Genomic DNA, 17,206 nt, shown 5'->3' with positions numbered 1-17,206 from the left:
ACTAAATGTGGTAAACATGACAATGTCTTTAAACCAACTGCTGTACCCTCTTCCTAAGAGAGAAAGCAAAGAGGGAGGGAAATTCTCCTTTTCATTTTACAAGAATATTAATGGTCACATGAATAAGCAGAGATCTGTGGAGAGAGGGGCCTGTGGAAATGCCTTGGTCTCGTTCAGAGCACAACCCCTGCAATGGTACTAGGGCCAAGGGCTGTCATATCTCTGCTCGGCTAGTGCTAACATCAGTAATGGTGAGACAACTCCAACTTGATGAGAAATAAGGCTGTGTGAGGGATGGGGGCTTAGCAGCAGAGAACTGCTAAGCAAAACCCACTGTTGTGGTTGGCACTTTTATGGAGCTGTGAGAGCCAGTGACCACAAATTCCTGGTTTGGCTAACTTGAACAGACAACAGGAACCATACTTTCTTCATGGCTAGGAATAAGGCACTTCTGGGGGTGGGGGGTTGGGTGGGGTGTAAAATCGTCTTGGACAGAGGAAATTTGTAAGGGGCCAAAGTTCCATCCCTCCAGAGGCATCAAGTGCCATTGTAATTTCAATATTATAGAAATCACTTCTTTGAGGATCTTCCCAGCTCAAAATAACGCCCTTAATTTCTTCTTGCACACACAATCGTTTATCATAATTATCCGTATTTTTGCTAAGTAGCCCCAATCTCTTGGGCATTGCTGATCAACAAAACAGAGTAGGCATATGGCACAAACCATGAAGATCACTGGAATGTAGATAATATATGCCAGGAAACTGGGGGATGTCAGCTTTTCATTTACTTTGTGAATTTGGGCTGCTTGGATTCCTAGGATGCTGACAGCAATTTCAGCCCTGGTTCTGGCCCCTTTATAGGTTAGCTACAACCCTGCTCTTGAAGCCTACAGTCTTCTGGTGACTTCCTCATCTTGGGTTACAATAGATCTGTTTGGTTCATGTGTTTTGGGAAAACATATAGTCACAACTAATTTTGTATTAATGTTAATGTTACAACAACTTGATGAAACATGGAACATTTGGATCATGTCATATCACATTATTGTATTGGCATTTGTTTTTTTTCCATATCATTACCTCTCTTTTACATTGAGCTTCTCAGTCTAGTACAGTGTGTTATATTTTAGCTAGATCTTCATGTAACTATGTAATATTTTGGTACATATTAAATTTCTATTGAATTTTCCTCCTATTAAATAAGAATAGCACCTTTTAGACTTAAGTCCAGGTTTGGAGTCTGGAGACAGTTTTCATTTTTGACGACCTAAGTAGTAGGAAGCTATTTTATCTGGAATGTTATAAAGGTAGTCAACCATTAGTTGGGAGATGGACCACATGAAATTTAAGATCTATATGCCCCCTAACACTCTGCATCTAAATGAGCTATTACATATTGATTTAGTTTTGAATTTCATTTCACAGGAAAGATATTTATTATTTGTGTTCAAATATAGGACAAATTGAGAAAATATAAAATAAACTTCTATGGAAAATATTCAGTATTTAATATCAGCATTCTCGGTGGGTAGAAAACAAATGAAGGAAAAAACCAGTGTCTCTTCAAGATGGGAACAAACCTAGACAAGCTACCAGGCTTGAATGGACTTTTATCTACAGCAGAAGCTTCCTGCGGTTACTGACTTCACAGAGACAGAGGGGTAATGAGATTCCTGCAGAGGAACAGAGCAGACTAAAGGTAGATTCATTGAACCCAACGTGGCTGCTATGCATTAATTTTCAGATAATGGAGCATAACTAAAATAGGTGCAGGCTGAGAGCTGCAATCTAGGCTTCATGTTAAGAGAAAGTCAGTGAGACTTGAAGGAAGAGACAGTCCTCACTGCCAGAGAGTTTTTAAAAAATACTCTGGGCAGATGTTATTAGAATCAGATGTGTTGCAATGCCAAGCTTAATAGCTGTGTTTTAGAAGGTAAAATTGTATCATGAATTTATATAAAGACATTGAATATACGCATAAACACTACTTTGGTGTAGAGTCAAATTTTTTCTAATGGAAATTTTATAGGATATTTGTTCCTCTATTCAATGAACATAAATACAATTAAATATTTGCCATATGTCAGGCCCTAAGCAAAGAGAGATGAACAAAACCCTGTTCCTAGCCTCTAGGAGCTCAGTTTACTTAGTGAAATAAAACACCAGTGATTCCAGAAGAATATGGAGAGTACTGGCGTCGAGTATGTACAGAGTGTTGAGGTACAAAGGAGATGACCTCATTGGACTCAGTCTGGGGAAGGGGTTTCCAGAAAGAGTGTTTCATGGAATGATCCTTGGCCTCAATGTTTCTCACAGTAGGTAACGCCTTTTTTTTTTTTAATTGCACAGCCAAAATATGAGGGGGAACTTACAGTTTTAACTTAGTTTCTGCATTTGTACTTAAGTGTAATATTCTTGGATTCTGTGGTAAACTCAAAATATTTTTTAAGAGAAGCACATACTCCACAAAGGGTTTATAGTTTCTTTCTCAGTGACAGTTTTAAGGATTAATAAAAATGACTCTAACTGGATTATGTCAATTATCTCATACACTAATTTCCCCAAATTTCAGCACACACAGAGGTATGTGAATGTGTATGTGTGTGTGTATATATATATATATATATATATACACACACATATATATATACACATATATGTGTATATAATTAAATATATATTTATGTATATGTATACATATGGAATATTGAAATTAAGGTGGATCTGAATATTTTTTTCCAAGCCAGATAAAAGGTAGGCTTGCTAGAAATAAGTGTTCAATGGTGACAGGTTTCGATCCCCCTCATTAGAGGTGGATTAAACATAAAATGTGCTCTAAATAATCAAGTTTATAAATGGAAAAATAATAACTTTACAGGGGAGAAAGTTGGCAAACACTTTAACCAGTGATATCATGTGTATATCAGGTACACCCTGATGTGATGTGATGAGAAAGGCATTCATTTCTTTGAGACTCTTTCCAAAACATAATAGCCTCAATTTAATCATGAGGTAAATATTAGACAAATCTAGAATGGAGGACATTCTACAGGGTATCTGGATAGCAATTCTCAAGAATGTTAAGGTCTTGAAAAACAAGCAAAAACTGAGAAACTGTCACAGACCAGAGGAGATGGAAGAAACAAGATTAATAAATGCAATGTGGTACCCTAGACTGGACTCTGTAACGGAAAGAGGGCATCCACGGAAAGACCCGTGAAATCTAAATAAAATCTGGAGTTTAGTTAACAGTTACCAATGTGGGTTTATTAGTTTTGATGAAACTTAGTTTGTACCACAGTGATGTAAGGGGAAAATAATAGGCAAAAGTTGAATGAGGTGTATACGTGAACTTTGTACTATCTTTGCAATTTTTCTGTAAATCTAAAAATTCCCCCCCAAATAAAAAAAATTTCTTATAGAGTGATATCTAATGTGACAGTGCTAATGCTTGATTTCTAATATATTATTTTTTTTTTAGTTTCACTTCAAACCAATCTAAGAAATTACCAAAATGTGTTGTAATATAATGAGAATGTTTCATCGAGACTTTGTAGCTGTGGGTGAAAAAGAACCCATGATAATAAGTGACAGAAATTTTTTAATACCCACAAATGAACAGATAAAAGCACCTCATTGAATTGAAATGTGCCTTCAAAGTTTGGGTATTCTTTTTCCATTTCTTTCTCCTGTTATTTTTTAGCTACAATTAGTAATGTGATAGAGATAGGAGATGGCAATCTACAAAAGTCGTTTAAATGTATTACAGAAATCTTTCTAACACCCTTCAAATGCTGTCAATCCAACAAATTTTAAAAAATAAAAATGTACAATTACACCATATTTCTCTTAAAAGTGCTATCTTGTCTTAGAAAAAAGTAATAATTTATAATTATTTTTTTTATTATTGTTTATATATATATTATCCCAAATAGGTTACAACAAAATCAACACATATTGGATGGCACAGCTTCATGCAGGTATTATATTATATATGTTCTATTATATATATAATACTGATATGTTATAAGTGAGGTGGCTTTAAATGAGGGCTTATATATATAATATAGATATAGGCTTATATATATATTTTAGGTGTACTTCTTTCTTAATTTTCTTAACTTCAAACCCTCAAACCCTCATTTAAAGCCACCTCACTGTAAGTACCTTGCAAGCATTCTTAGGGGCATCAATAAGCAGACTTTTGAGACTCACAACAATCTCTGATTACCAATCCTTGACATGCATAACTTTTCTGACTCTAGTTTAAACTGTTAAAGTCATACCTTGGATCTCATCAGGACACTCTTTTCTCTTGCATCGCAGCACCTGCATGTAGTGTGTTGTCATAAAAAGGACTAGAACAGCATATTAAGTTAAACTATCTGAAAGCACAAGTATCAACCAGCTGTGATGAAGACAAAAATAGCAATTTCATGTAGTCCAGCCTAATATATAAGTATTATAGTATTATTAACCTCACATCTTTCTACTTTTTTCTGATCTACTGAAATCACCTTTATCAACCCTGCAATTTGCCTTGCACTAGTCTCTGGAAATCACCAAAAATGTTGGAATTAATTTAGAATTTTTAGCCAGTGTAAGATGAGTATAAAATCCTAGAATCATGGCTCTTCTTTTCATTCATGGTATAATTTGGTAACACATTTTTTCTGGCTCTCTAAGCACAGTTTGTTCACTGGGAAGAAGGAAAAGTGGATAAAACATGTTTATCCTTAACATGTCTCTGTGAAGATTACGTAAGGAAAACACAGTAGCAGTGTGTAGTAGATTACTGATAAGAGGTAATTCCCTTTCTTTCTCTAGACCTTCTGGTGTCACTACCAGCCTGAGTCTTAAGGTCAAACATTACAACCATTACAGGTCTTCGTTAGAAATAATTCCCTTAACAAGTAATTGATGAACTCCTATGTTTCTGGCACTATGCTGTGTTCTGATGATAATTGGTAAATAAGCAATTACTGACTTTCATTGAGCTTAGTATTTACTAAGAAATAAAATGAGTAAAAAAAAGTAAAATGAGTAAATAAACAGAAAATGAGTAAATAAACACATGAAAGCAGAATTGTATTAAACAAGGGATTTGAAGAAAGCAAACAGGGTGCATTAGAATAAAAGAATAAAAGTAGTGACTCAGTAGTAGTTCTCTCTGTCTCTCTGTCTCTGTCTCTGTCTCTCTCTCTCTCTCTCATTCTGACTTAGCTACTTGATCCAGCATCTGTTTTCTCACTGCTGCTTCTGAGTTGGTTAATTTTGCTAAAGAACAGTCCAAATATGTGGCTGACTGTTTTAACTATGATGTATACTGTTTGAACCTTACTACTTTCACAAGCCATAAATAAAAAGACTGATAACTAACAAAGGCCTTTTTCAACAACTTCTTAAATATCCTGCCATATCCAAGCAATGTGGATTGGGGAGCTGAATTACTTCATCCAAGATTCTTACTTCTGAAAGGCTGTTTTTGTTTTGTTTTGTTTTGTTGCGGTGCGCAGGCCTCTCACTGTTGTGGCCTTTCCCGTTGCGGAGCACAGGCTCTGGACGCGCAGGCTCAGCGGCCATGGCTCACGGGCCCAGCCGCTCCGCGGCATGTGGGATCTTCCCGGACCGGGGCACGAACCCGTGTCCCCTGCATCGGCAGGCGGACTCTCAACCACTACGCCACCAGGGAAGCCCCTGAAAGGCTGTTTTGAAGAAAGAGATTTGACCTTAAGATTCAGGCTGATAGTGACACCAGAATTATCTCTCAAAGAAGAGGAGGAGAAGAATGCAGGAGAACAGCAGGTACTGGCCAGAAAAGGACATTTGGGGTCTGCTAGAGGGAAAGTTGGGGACAGTGAGATCACGCATAATAACCAGCTCCTTATTTCAGTCTTCAATTGTGTCCTGCTAAGTGCTACCCCACCCTCCTTTTGCTCATTTTAGCTTGGTGTTTGTGTGGTGGTCCTAAGAAAACAATCTTTTGAAAGTTTGCTTACCCATCATTTCCTGCAGCTAAAATTTTCCTTTTGTTTGGGCCTTCCCATAAACTCTGTATCCTCTCTAAATTCACATATTCATTTATTTTTCTGTTTCTTAGAACTTTCAACCTTGAGCTGTCATTGCTCAGGTATAAGTATCATTTCTTTATGAGACTTTATTTCTTTGAGAAAGGTGATCATAGTTTATGTCTACATCCCTCAAGGTGTCTGTTGTGTTGCCTTGTGCAAGATAGATATTAAAAAGGGTTTGAAAGAATAAAGTTAATACAATAAATGTTTATCCATGGTTCTTTACTTTCTGATCATCAGTAAAAGACAATATATCTACCTAAGCAATTAGATTGTTTTCTATATCAAAAATCATTATACTTTAATAAAGGTGCTTTGTTTAGGTTGTGGCTCCACTTTGGACTAAAGAACTTTTAAGATGTCAGATATGGCTATAAGTGAATACAATTTTTAACAAGGTTAAAATTTAATTGAAACAAAGGATTCCTTCACTAAAAGAACTCTGAAAATGCATGAGATTCTTTAGCTGATAGAATTAAACTATTTCTAACTGGGAATTACTTCTCAGGTTTTCTCTACTTAGCTGGTATCTGAAATAATCGATATGTACCTGTCTACACAGTGGTCCTCTGGGCAATTATTATCCAAAGAGACAGAAATGTATCCCTGCCTCCAACATACCTACCTCTTTCTTTTCCTCCTTGCTTCCTTTTTGACACACTTTTTGCTGCTTATCTCTAATCCCTTCATGTATCTCAAACTTGTCATTGGGGTGTATGGGGGACACATTGCTATTTAGGAATAAATTGATTATGGACCTTTATTCTGAGTGTTATAATTTGAGACTGTACTTCAAAGTTTATTTCTGACCCACAGAGGAGAAGAATGATCAGTAAGTCTCATTTATTTGCTCTGATCCCTCCTGAAAAGTACTGAGATAACTCTTCAAACATCCTTGCTGGTCTCATGGTCCGCACCCTATATACTCCTCCTGAACATGACTGAAGAATTAGGTGTCATTTGTCCATCTGTCATCATTTTGTTCCAGGTAGTATTATCTTTGTTACAGCTGAGGAAAATTTTTGGTAAGTGACTGTGGATAAATGACTCTCCCAATTTATTCTAGTAGAAAAACTTGGCAAATATATTCTACTTTTTCTTTTTTCCAAATTGATATGAGATTGCTAATAGAAACATTTATGTAAATGATACATATTAGCAGCTGACCTTGAAGAATAAAGCATTTCCCACATACAGACAAGTCTCCACTTGGCACTTTACTGTGATAATGATCCAGAACAGGTGTTAATTCTCAATTTGCAGGTTCATTTTGGATCTATTAAAGTTTAGAAGTTGAGCATTTCTCTCATGTGATTCCAGTTTTTACTATTTTTATCTATATAGTGGGTTGATGTTCTCTTGCTTCCAAAGAACATATGCTCTACAATGGTAATATGATCCATGTCATATTCAGTATTATATAAACAATCTTACTCTTGAAGCATTTGCCTACAAGTGTGATATATTCTTAGCTCCCCTCATTTTCCAAGTTCATTTAGATGACAAAGTGTGGATTTCTTCTCAATGCTTTTACTTTTTTCCCCATGTACTTTTATAAAAGTTTGTACATATTTCTTATGTTGCAGTCTCAAGAGCATTTATTTCCAACCACATGGATAGATGTATTGCTACCTATTTGAATCTTTTGCTTTGTTCTCTACAAGGGAGGGAGTAATCCGAAAACAAAGTATAATTAGTCATAAAAGCTTTATCAAAATGGAAGTAAATCATATATTCATGAATACATTGTCGCACTTTGAAATGACCAGCAGTAGGCACTAGTCTTTTTATAAATACAATGATAAACATTTTTTAAGCTGTTTTACAAATCTTTTATTGCTTCAATAAGAGAATGGATGCCAGAATGCTTTTTTTTTCTGAATTTCATTTTATTTATTTTTTATACAGGAGGTTCTTATTTGTTATCTATTTTATACATGTTAGTATATATATGTCAATCCCAATCTCCCAATTCATCCTACCACCACCAGACCCCCCACCACTTTCCCCCATTGGTACCCATACGTTTGTTCTCTACATCTGTGTCTCTATTTCTGCCCTGCAAACCAGTTCATCTGTACCGTTTTTCTAGGTTCCACATATATGCGTTAATTTACGATATTTGTTTTTCTCTCTCTGACTTACTTCACTCTGTATGACAGTCTCTAGATCCATCCACGTCTCTACAGATGACCCATTTTCGTTCCTTTTTATGGCTGAGTGATATTCCATTGTATATATGTACCACATCTTCTTTATCCATTCATCTGTCGATGGGCATTTAGGTTGCTTCCATGACCTGGCTATTGTAAATAGTGCTGCAACGAACATTGTGGTGCATGTGTATATTTGAATTATGGTTTTCTCTGGGTATATGCCCCAGAATGCTTTTCTTTTTAAAAACTTATCAATTTGAACAACTACTTTGAGCCACTACTTTTATTCTTTGTCTTTGTTTTCCAAGTTTTGTCACCCAAACTTGGCAAACATCATATTCATGTATATGAATATACGTGTATACACACACATTTAAGTTGAAAGCCTCAATTCCTCATTAAACCTTGTGCCCAGGCTCCTGTTAAAAAGAGGTAAAATGGTGAGAAGCTAAAAATCAGGGAAAACATTAGTAAATCTCAATTGACAACTTCCTTGTTATTATGAATTAAAGCAGACATTTTAAGGCAAAATCAATCACCTTGCTAAAGCTTCCACTAAGCTACAGACTCGGATATTTACAAGAAAATAAATAACAAAAAGCCCCGTACACACGTCAATATGGTTTAATGACAAGCTAGCTAAGGAGTTGTGTTTTGTTATTTCAGGTAACTTTCCATTCAGGAATAGTTAATATTTCAATGATTAAAATTTCAGGTGTTTAACTTCAAGCAGGCTCATCGTTACACTGAAGCTGAGTTCTTCAGGTTCTTGTCTTTAAATTACTATACAAATCCATCACAGTCACATTCAAGCTATTAATTTAAAAACCATTTAGCATTTGGTACCTAAGTAAATACAATTACTATACTCTACGTCATTCGATTTTATTTTTCTGTGTAGGAGCTGTCCTCTTTTGTGAGAATCCAGTCCCAGGTTCCTTATTATTCTGAAGAAATGAAACAGCTTCTGGTAGACAGTAATTTTCTATTTGAGGAGGGGATTCCTGCATAAGAAAATCAGTAATGTATTACGTTTTCAAGCAGTACACATTCTGGGCAGCAGCTTCTTCTATATTAACTCCCGAGTCATCTGGTATCAGTTTATTAAAGTCACAAAAGAGATGTGCAGCTTCTTTTTTTTTTTTCTTTTTTTTTTAAAGAAGATGTTGGGGGTAGGAGTTTATTTATTTATTTATTTTTGCTGTGTTGGGTCTTCGTTTCTGTGCGAGGGCTTTCTCTAGTTGTGGCAAGCGGGGGCCACTCTTCATCGCTGTGCGCGGGCCTCTCACTATCGCGGCCTCTCTTGTTGCGGAGCACAGGCTCCAGACGCGCAGGCTCAGTAGTTGTGGCTCATGGGCCTAGTTGCTCCGCGGCATGTGGGATCCTCCCAGAGCAGGGCTCGACCCCGTGTCCCCTGCATCAGCAGGCAGACTCTCAACCACTGCGCCACCAGGGAAGCCCCTGTGCAGCTTCTTTAAATAAAGATACAGAATGACCAGGTAGCACTTTTGCTCCTCCTGACTGAAGAAGGCATTTGAATCCTGCTTCTTGGGACCTATCAACATGTGAAGTAATCTTCCACCTGCTAAATGCTCCCTCAACAATGCGCGATTCTTGTCTCTGCTGGATTTTTCCCCTCCATCTCATCGCTGCAAGTGCTACTTTTCGTTGCTGTACATTGATTCCAGTCAAAACATCAAGTATGGAACTACTTCCCTGTTCTTAGCCTTCTGGCATGAAGCGCCCAGCAGTCCTGCAAGCTTCAAGGTAGGAGCAATAAAGCACCCACTTCCCAGCTGCCACTGAGGCTAAATACTTCTCGTTTTGATATGGATGCCCTAAAACAGTGTGTGTACAGTTAGGATCAAAGCGCTGCTTCTCAATCACTAATCCACCTAGTTTTTCAATCAGATGACAATAATCAATACGTTCTTGAGGATTCAGAGATGACAGCTGAAATACATACTGTTTTTTTTAAGTCTTCATGAGTCTCCTTTAGCGTTATCATCTTTTCTCTAGGGTGTGGAGCCACAGGTGGGTTGGCTAGGGGGAAGGCAATACCTGGAGCTTGAGGCGTAAGGATCAGGGGGCTGTCTTTTATTGGAGTTTCCAGTTCTTCAGAGATCGGGTGTTTGGGGGCTTCAGTCACACATGTGTTCCCAGGATCACAGCGTGTTCAGCAATTTCTGAATCATGTAAAGGCTCCTGGAAAGGAGAATCCTCCAATTCTTTAACGTCAACCTGAAGCTCAGAGTATTGTGTGGGACAACTAGGCCACCACAAATTGCTGGCAAGTCTCGCTCTCTCTTCCCTGGCTGTGGCTTCATCCCAGATGATCTGTTCATTCTGGGAGGGCTCTGTGTTGACATCAGTTTGGCGAGACTGCCTCAGTGCCTTCAGGACTCTAATTTGTCGGCTGTGGGCAGAGCGAGTGCGGTCAGGGTTTGAAGAGGCACTATTACAACCATTTCTTGAGAGGGAAGTCCTCTGCCCTTGGGGTTTCACTACTGAAGTTGCAGACATTATCTCCAGCAGCTGCTTTGGAAAGTTCTCTCTCATCTCCAAGGTCTGTGTCAGAGCTCCTTTAGTTATTCCTTCCATTTCCACTTGAATTTACTGATTCTTTATTACTGGTGGTCATATTGTCTATATCATTTTCTTCTATGGGCAAATGGTCTGGCTCGTCATCCTTCATTGTTGAATCAGCTGAGGTTATTACAAAGTCTGCCATCTTGCCCTGCACTGATATCCAAGCTCATTTTGGGGACTAAGAGTATGTGGATAAAGAGAAAAAGTTTTTAAAGGAATCTATTTTTCTTTCTTTTTTTTTTTTTAATTGAAGTGTAGTGGAGTTACAATGTTGTTGTGTTTCAGTTGTACAGCAAAGTGATTTCAGGTGTACAGCAAAGTGTAATACATATGTATATAAATATATATATATATATATATTCTTACTCAGATTCCTTTCCCTTACAGGTTATTACAAAATATTGAGTATAGTTCCCTGTGCTATACAGTAGGTCCTTGTTGGTTATCTATTTTATATATAGTAGTGTGTGCATGTTAACCCCATACTCCTAATTTATCCCTCCCTCCACTTCTCCTTTGGTAACCATAAGTTTGTTTTCTATGTCTGAGGGTCTATTTCTGTTTTGTAAATAAGTTAATTTGTATCATTTTTTTAGATTCCACATATAAGCTATGTCATATGATATTTTTCTTTGGCTTACTTCACTTAGTATAATAATCTCTAGGTCCATCCATGTTGCTGCAAATGGCATTATTTCATTCTTTTTTATGGCTGAGTAATATTCCATTGTATATATGTACCACATCTTCTTTATCCATTCATCTGTCGATGGACATTTAGGTTGCTTCCATGTTGTGACTATTGTAAATAGTGCTGCAATGAACACTGGGATGCATGTATCTTTTCAAACTATGGTTTTCTCCAGATATATGCCCAGGAGTGAGACTGCTAGATCCTTTAGTAACATGTAAAAGAATGAAATTAGCACATTCTCCAACACACAAAAATAATCTCAAAATGGATTAAAAACCTAAGTGTAAGGCTGGATACTATAAAACTCCTAGAGGAAAACATAGGCAGAACACTAACATAAATTGCAGCAATATCTTTTTGGACCCATCTCCTAAAGTGATGGAAATAAAAACAAAAATAAACAAATGGGACCTAATTAAACGTAAAGGAAACCATAAACAAAATGAAAAGACAACCTACAGAAAATATTTGCAAACAATGTGACTGACAGGGATTAATTTCCAAAATATACAAACAGCTAATACAGCTCAATATCAAAAAAACAAATAACCCAATCAAAAAATGGGCAGAATATCTACATAGATACTTCTCCAAAGAAGACATACAGATGGCCAACAGGCACATGAAAAAATGCTCAACATTGCTACTTATTAGAGAAATGCAAATCAAATCTACAATGAGGTATCACCTCACAAAAAGCCTACAGACAAAAAATGCTGGAGAGATTGTGGAGAAAAGGGAATCCTCCTACAATGTTGGTGGGAATGTAAATTGGTACAGCCATTATGGAGAACAGTATGGAGTTTCCTTAAAAAAACTTTTGAAAAAAGAGGCTAGTTTTCAAGATGAATCATGGAAAACATAATAAAGTTACCTGGTGAATCTTCAAAATGTTGGAAACTGGAACTCTAACTAGAGTTAATGAGAGAATTTTTTGACCCAATCTGAGACAAAGTGAAGTGTAAGGATGTTAGTATATTGGAAATACAGCATATTGGAAATGTGATTATCAAGCAGAATAGAATTAGAAGTGATTACTGTATATGACAAAGCCAAGAATATTAACATATAGATATCAAGTCTACAAGTTTACAATGAATATAAGTAAAAAAACAAATGAAATAATTTGATGCAGAAGTGAACAATTTAAATATGGTTATTTTAGTTTACAATGAAATATTGGGTACTTGAAATAGTCTCACATATTTTGCTATTTTAAATATTTTTGAATCAAGGGTTTACCCTTTAATTAAAAGTATATGAGAAATGGTTTCTGCAAGAGAAACAAAACAAAAAGTAAAGCTATTAAGAGCCTACTGTGTGCCAGATACTCCTTTAGAAATTTTTACATTAATTTTTCTAGTTAATCCTCACAAATAGCCTGACAGGTAAAAATACTGTCATTTCGCAGATAAAGCAATTGAAAATTTGAAAAGTTTGATTAACATAACTGAATGCACACAAGCACTGAGCAGAGGATTCAAACTCATCTCTTTCTTATTCTACCATTTCAAATTCTTTCCAGAGGAATTCCACTGACATCCAGTTGTATAGAAATATATGTGCTTGCTTGCAGGAAGGATCTGAACCTGCATTAAGAAACAGTCTAAAACTATTTCAGTTGGAGCAGCCATGAGGCAGAGATATTAGATTTTTCATAGTTATTAATTACAGTGGGAGGAAGAGCTGCTATGTTAGAGGAGACTGAGTTCAATAAAAGCTGTTCATGGCAGAGAAAGCAGAAATGGTTCGGGAAGAAGCTTGCAGAGACACCATAAGTACTTTTTTCCTCACACATTTGACTCCTAAATAAGAGCTCTCACTGAAATGATAAAGTCGGAAGACCAGGTAAAGCTTAGTGTCTGAGGAACAGGGAGCAGATGCAAAATCCAGTTTTCACATGCTTTCACAATTAAACAATGAAAAAGGTACATTTTGGAAAGATATGTTTGCTCCCTTGTTTTAATTAAAGACAGCAAGTGCAGAAATACCTTGAATTCTGAGATCCCAAGAGAGCCAAAATAGCCTGAAGGCCTTTTCTACCACAAAAGTTAACGATGCTTATTAAAAAATAGGCCAGAACTTCAAACTTATTACAGCATGAGAGTTATGAGGTTAATAGAGAAAAAAGTGTTCAATGATAAGCAGTGAATATCAGAAAATTGATTATAAAACAAAGCTTTCCAAAGGTCCTACCTCAGGGAGTGGGAGGAAGGTATTGACTTAAATAGGGCTAATGTCACGAATTCATCTTCCACCCACTATGCAACTGGCACCTAGTTTAATGGGAGATGATTTTTCCATCCACTTACCTATCTCATGGATAAGCAAAAAATTATTTGGAGAACATGTTTTAGAATTAGAACATTTGTGAAATTTCATTTATGATAAATTTGGAATTCTCTAGTAATGTTAAAGATTTTCATCTGCTTGAACAAGAATTGCCATTCCTAGTTATATGTACTACAGGGAAACTCATGCACATATGCATGAGGAAAAATATACCTGATACTGAACAACAGAAAACAACTTAAATGACCATCAGCAGGACAGTGGGTATTTATATGGTGGAATACCTTATAGCAGGTAAAATGAATGAGCTAAGCCATTTCTAACAAAATAGTTGAATCTGAAAAAAAGTTAGTGAAAAAATTAAGTGGTGATATATATTAGAAAATGTTAAATGTGCAAAATGATATTCTACATTATTTATAGATATGTTTTGTAAATTTTATATATTTATAATTTACATTATTTGTAATGTATAATTTACCTCACTTGTAGATATATATATTATATATATATATAATATTATATATGAACACAGGTTTCCTTGAGGAGTGAATTTACCTCTGGATGAGGCATATATAGAATTAAGGAAGCTATAAAGGGATCACAACTTTGTAAATACTGTGTGTGTGTGTGTGTGTGTGTGTGTGTGTGTGGCATAAGTTGCACTCTTTGAGAAGTAAATTCTGATTCAGAATTTAGTGTTCAGGGTGTGTATTAAGGAGTGTCCTTGGGAGGCTTTTTTACCCCAGAATGAATCAATCATTAGTTATTGGCCACTCCAGAAGGACCTATCTTGCAGAGAGCAAATAAACTGAAGCTGAGGCAATTTGTAGGAAATTGACAGCTAAAGACTCTCAACTAACAGCTCCCCAGGCAGCAGTTGGGTCAATGAATTCTTTTGAAGGGGATGTGGGCACAATTAGATAAAGCAAGTCAAAAGACAAATGAGTAATTAAACTGCAAATAAATATGTGCAAAGAATATGGCTAACAAAGGATTGATATCCTTAGTACTTAAAGATTTCTTGCAGCTCATGAGAAAAAAGTAAATCAAACAATCTATTGGAAAAATGAACAGACTATTCACTTTCTCCATACAGACATATTCCATACATCTCCATACAGACATAAACAGACTATTCACTTTCTCCATACAGACATATTCACATGCACAAAAACAGGCAAATGACTACTCAGTGAATGAAAAGATGATATATCTCTTAAGGTCAAGGAAATACAAATTAAAACCAGAATTAAAAATCTCTGTTTAATAATAGCAAAGATACTTTTTGTTACCAAAGAGATGTGAAATACCTTATATGATCTATTGATAAAAATGACTTAAAATGTATGAGGAAGAATTTAACACTATATATCAGAACTTTTTTAAAAAGCTTATTGTTTTTGATCCAGAAATTTCCCTTCCAAAAATACAGCCAAAGTATACTGATGTATCTGCACAGAGACTATTTGATCAAATTTTAAAGTATAAACAAACACCGGAAATGAATAACCAAAATCTCTAACACTCTGAAACTTTAAATTATCCTAGAGCCACACAATAGAACAATATGCAATCCTTTAAAAATAATATATCTCTATTGTTATGTAAAATGAAAACCTGAATATATAGTAAATAATGAGAAGAAAACACTATATAATGCCACTATTTATGTTTTCTCTCTTTATATAAATATTCATTCAACTAACACACACTCATACTCACAGACACACACACACACTATGCCTGTTTATATGTAGAATCTCATTGCAAGCACACATTACAAGTAACACTATTTGTTATGGGAAGAAGGGTTAAGAAGCTTCAGGGAGAGAAGACTTACTTTTCAAATGTGTAATGTTCACTTATTTTCCCTATGAATTCATCGTGCATTCAGAATCTCTTGGGTTTTCCAATGATCAACAAATAAATGAAAACAAAACAAAAAGTATGTGAAAGAAATAGACCAGAATCCAAATAATTTTTTTCTTATAGTGGCAAGATTTTTATGTTGTTATTTTTTGCAATGGATATATTATATGAACATATAAGAATGTACTTATGAAAGATGAATCTATTTTTCAAATATAAGGAATTTTACAGTTTGGGGCATTAGAGAGGGAACATCAAGGCTTTGCCTAAGTTTTATGATTTTGTAAATTTTATTTCAAAACATTTTTTATATCACTGTAGGTATTTAGAATTTTTTAAATGCAAATTAATAAATGTTTGTAAAATACAGATGCCCCCCAAAAAAGAGAAATGCAAACTTTTCTAAACGTCCACCAAAAGAAAATGACTAAAGAATTAATAGTTTGGTTGATATCATCTTTTGATGTGCATATGTGTTAGTTATACTCATTTTTACATTTTTGTTATATAATCCACCATGAACATTTCCATGTTCTTTATATTTTTTGCTCATAAAGTAATTAATATTTGAGTTTCTATTTTAATATAATTATATTTTTGTTTTCTATTTTATAAAAGAAATTATTTTGCCTTTTGCACTAAGCTGCTCATATTTAAGAATATTAAGAATATTCTTAAGAATATATTTTATGTGCCCTTACATATTAAAAATATATTGCATGTGTTCCAAAAGAAGTTACCCCTGCCATTTATTTTTTAATATTTTTATTAAAGTATAGTTGACTTCAATATTATATTAGTTTCAGGTGTACAACATAGTGATTTGATATTTTTATACATTGAAAGATGATCTCCACAATGAGTTTATTTACCATCATTCACAGCACAAATTTATTACAAATTATTGACTGTATTATCTGTGCTTTGCCTTACATCCATGTGACTTATTCATTTTATAGCTGGATGTTTGTACTTCTTAATCCCCTTCATCTATTTCACCCATCCCCCTAACCCCACCCCTCTAGCACCACAAGTTTTTTCTCTGTAGCTGTGAGGCTGGATCCATTTTATTATGTTTGTTTGTTTTGTTTTTTAGATTCCACATATAAGTGAAATCATATAGTACTTGTCTTTCTCTGTCTGACTTATTTTACTTACCATAATACCCTGTTGGCCCATCCATGTTGTCACAATAGCAAGATTTCATTCTTTTTTATGGCTGAGTAATATTCCATAGTACAGGTATATCACACCTTCTTTATCCATTCATCTCTCAATGTGCACTTAGGTTACTTCCATATCTTGACTGTTGTAAATAATGCCACAATAAACACTGGAGTGAATATATCTTTTTGAATTAATGTTTTCATTTTCTTGGGAAAAATACTCAGGAGTGGAATTGCTGGATTGTATGGTAGTTCTATTTTTAATTTTCTGAGGAACCTCCATACTGTTTTCAGTAGTGACTGCACCAATTTACATTCCCGCCTACAGTGCATGAAGGTTCCCTTTTCTCTGCATTCTTACCAA

General features: G+C 35.3%; 1 pseudogene; it reads right to left on the bottom strand.

Annotated features, from left to right (window-relative positions):
• Positions 1–8,888: 8,888 nt before the first annotated feature.
• LOC137209482 (DNA topoisomerase 2-binding protein 1 pseudogene) lies at positions 8,889–16,855 on the bottom strand (annotated as a pseudogene).
• Between the last annotated feature and the right edge of the window lie 351 nt (positions 16,856–17,206).

Source organism: Pseudorca crassidens, chromosome 16 (genome assembly GCF_039906515.1).
Source record: "Pseudorca crassidens isolate mPseCra1 chromosome 16, mPseCra1.hap1, whole genome shotgun sequence".
NCBI classification, from domain to species: Eukaryota; Metazoa; Chordata; class Mammalia; order Artiodactyla; family Delphinidae; genus Pseudorca; species Pseudorca crassidens.
The sequence above is the reverse complement of the archived record's forward strand: the minus strand, read 5'-3'. Positions and strand labels throughout refer to the sequence as shown.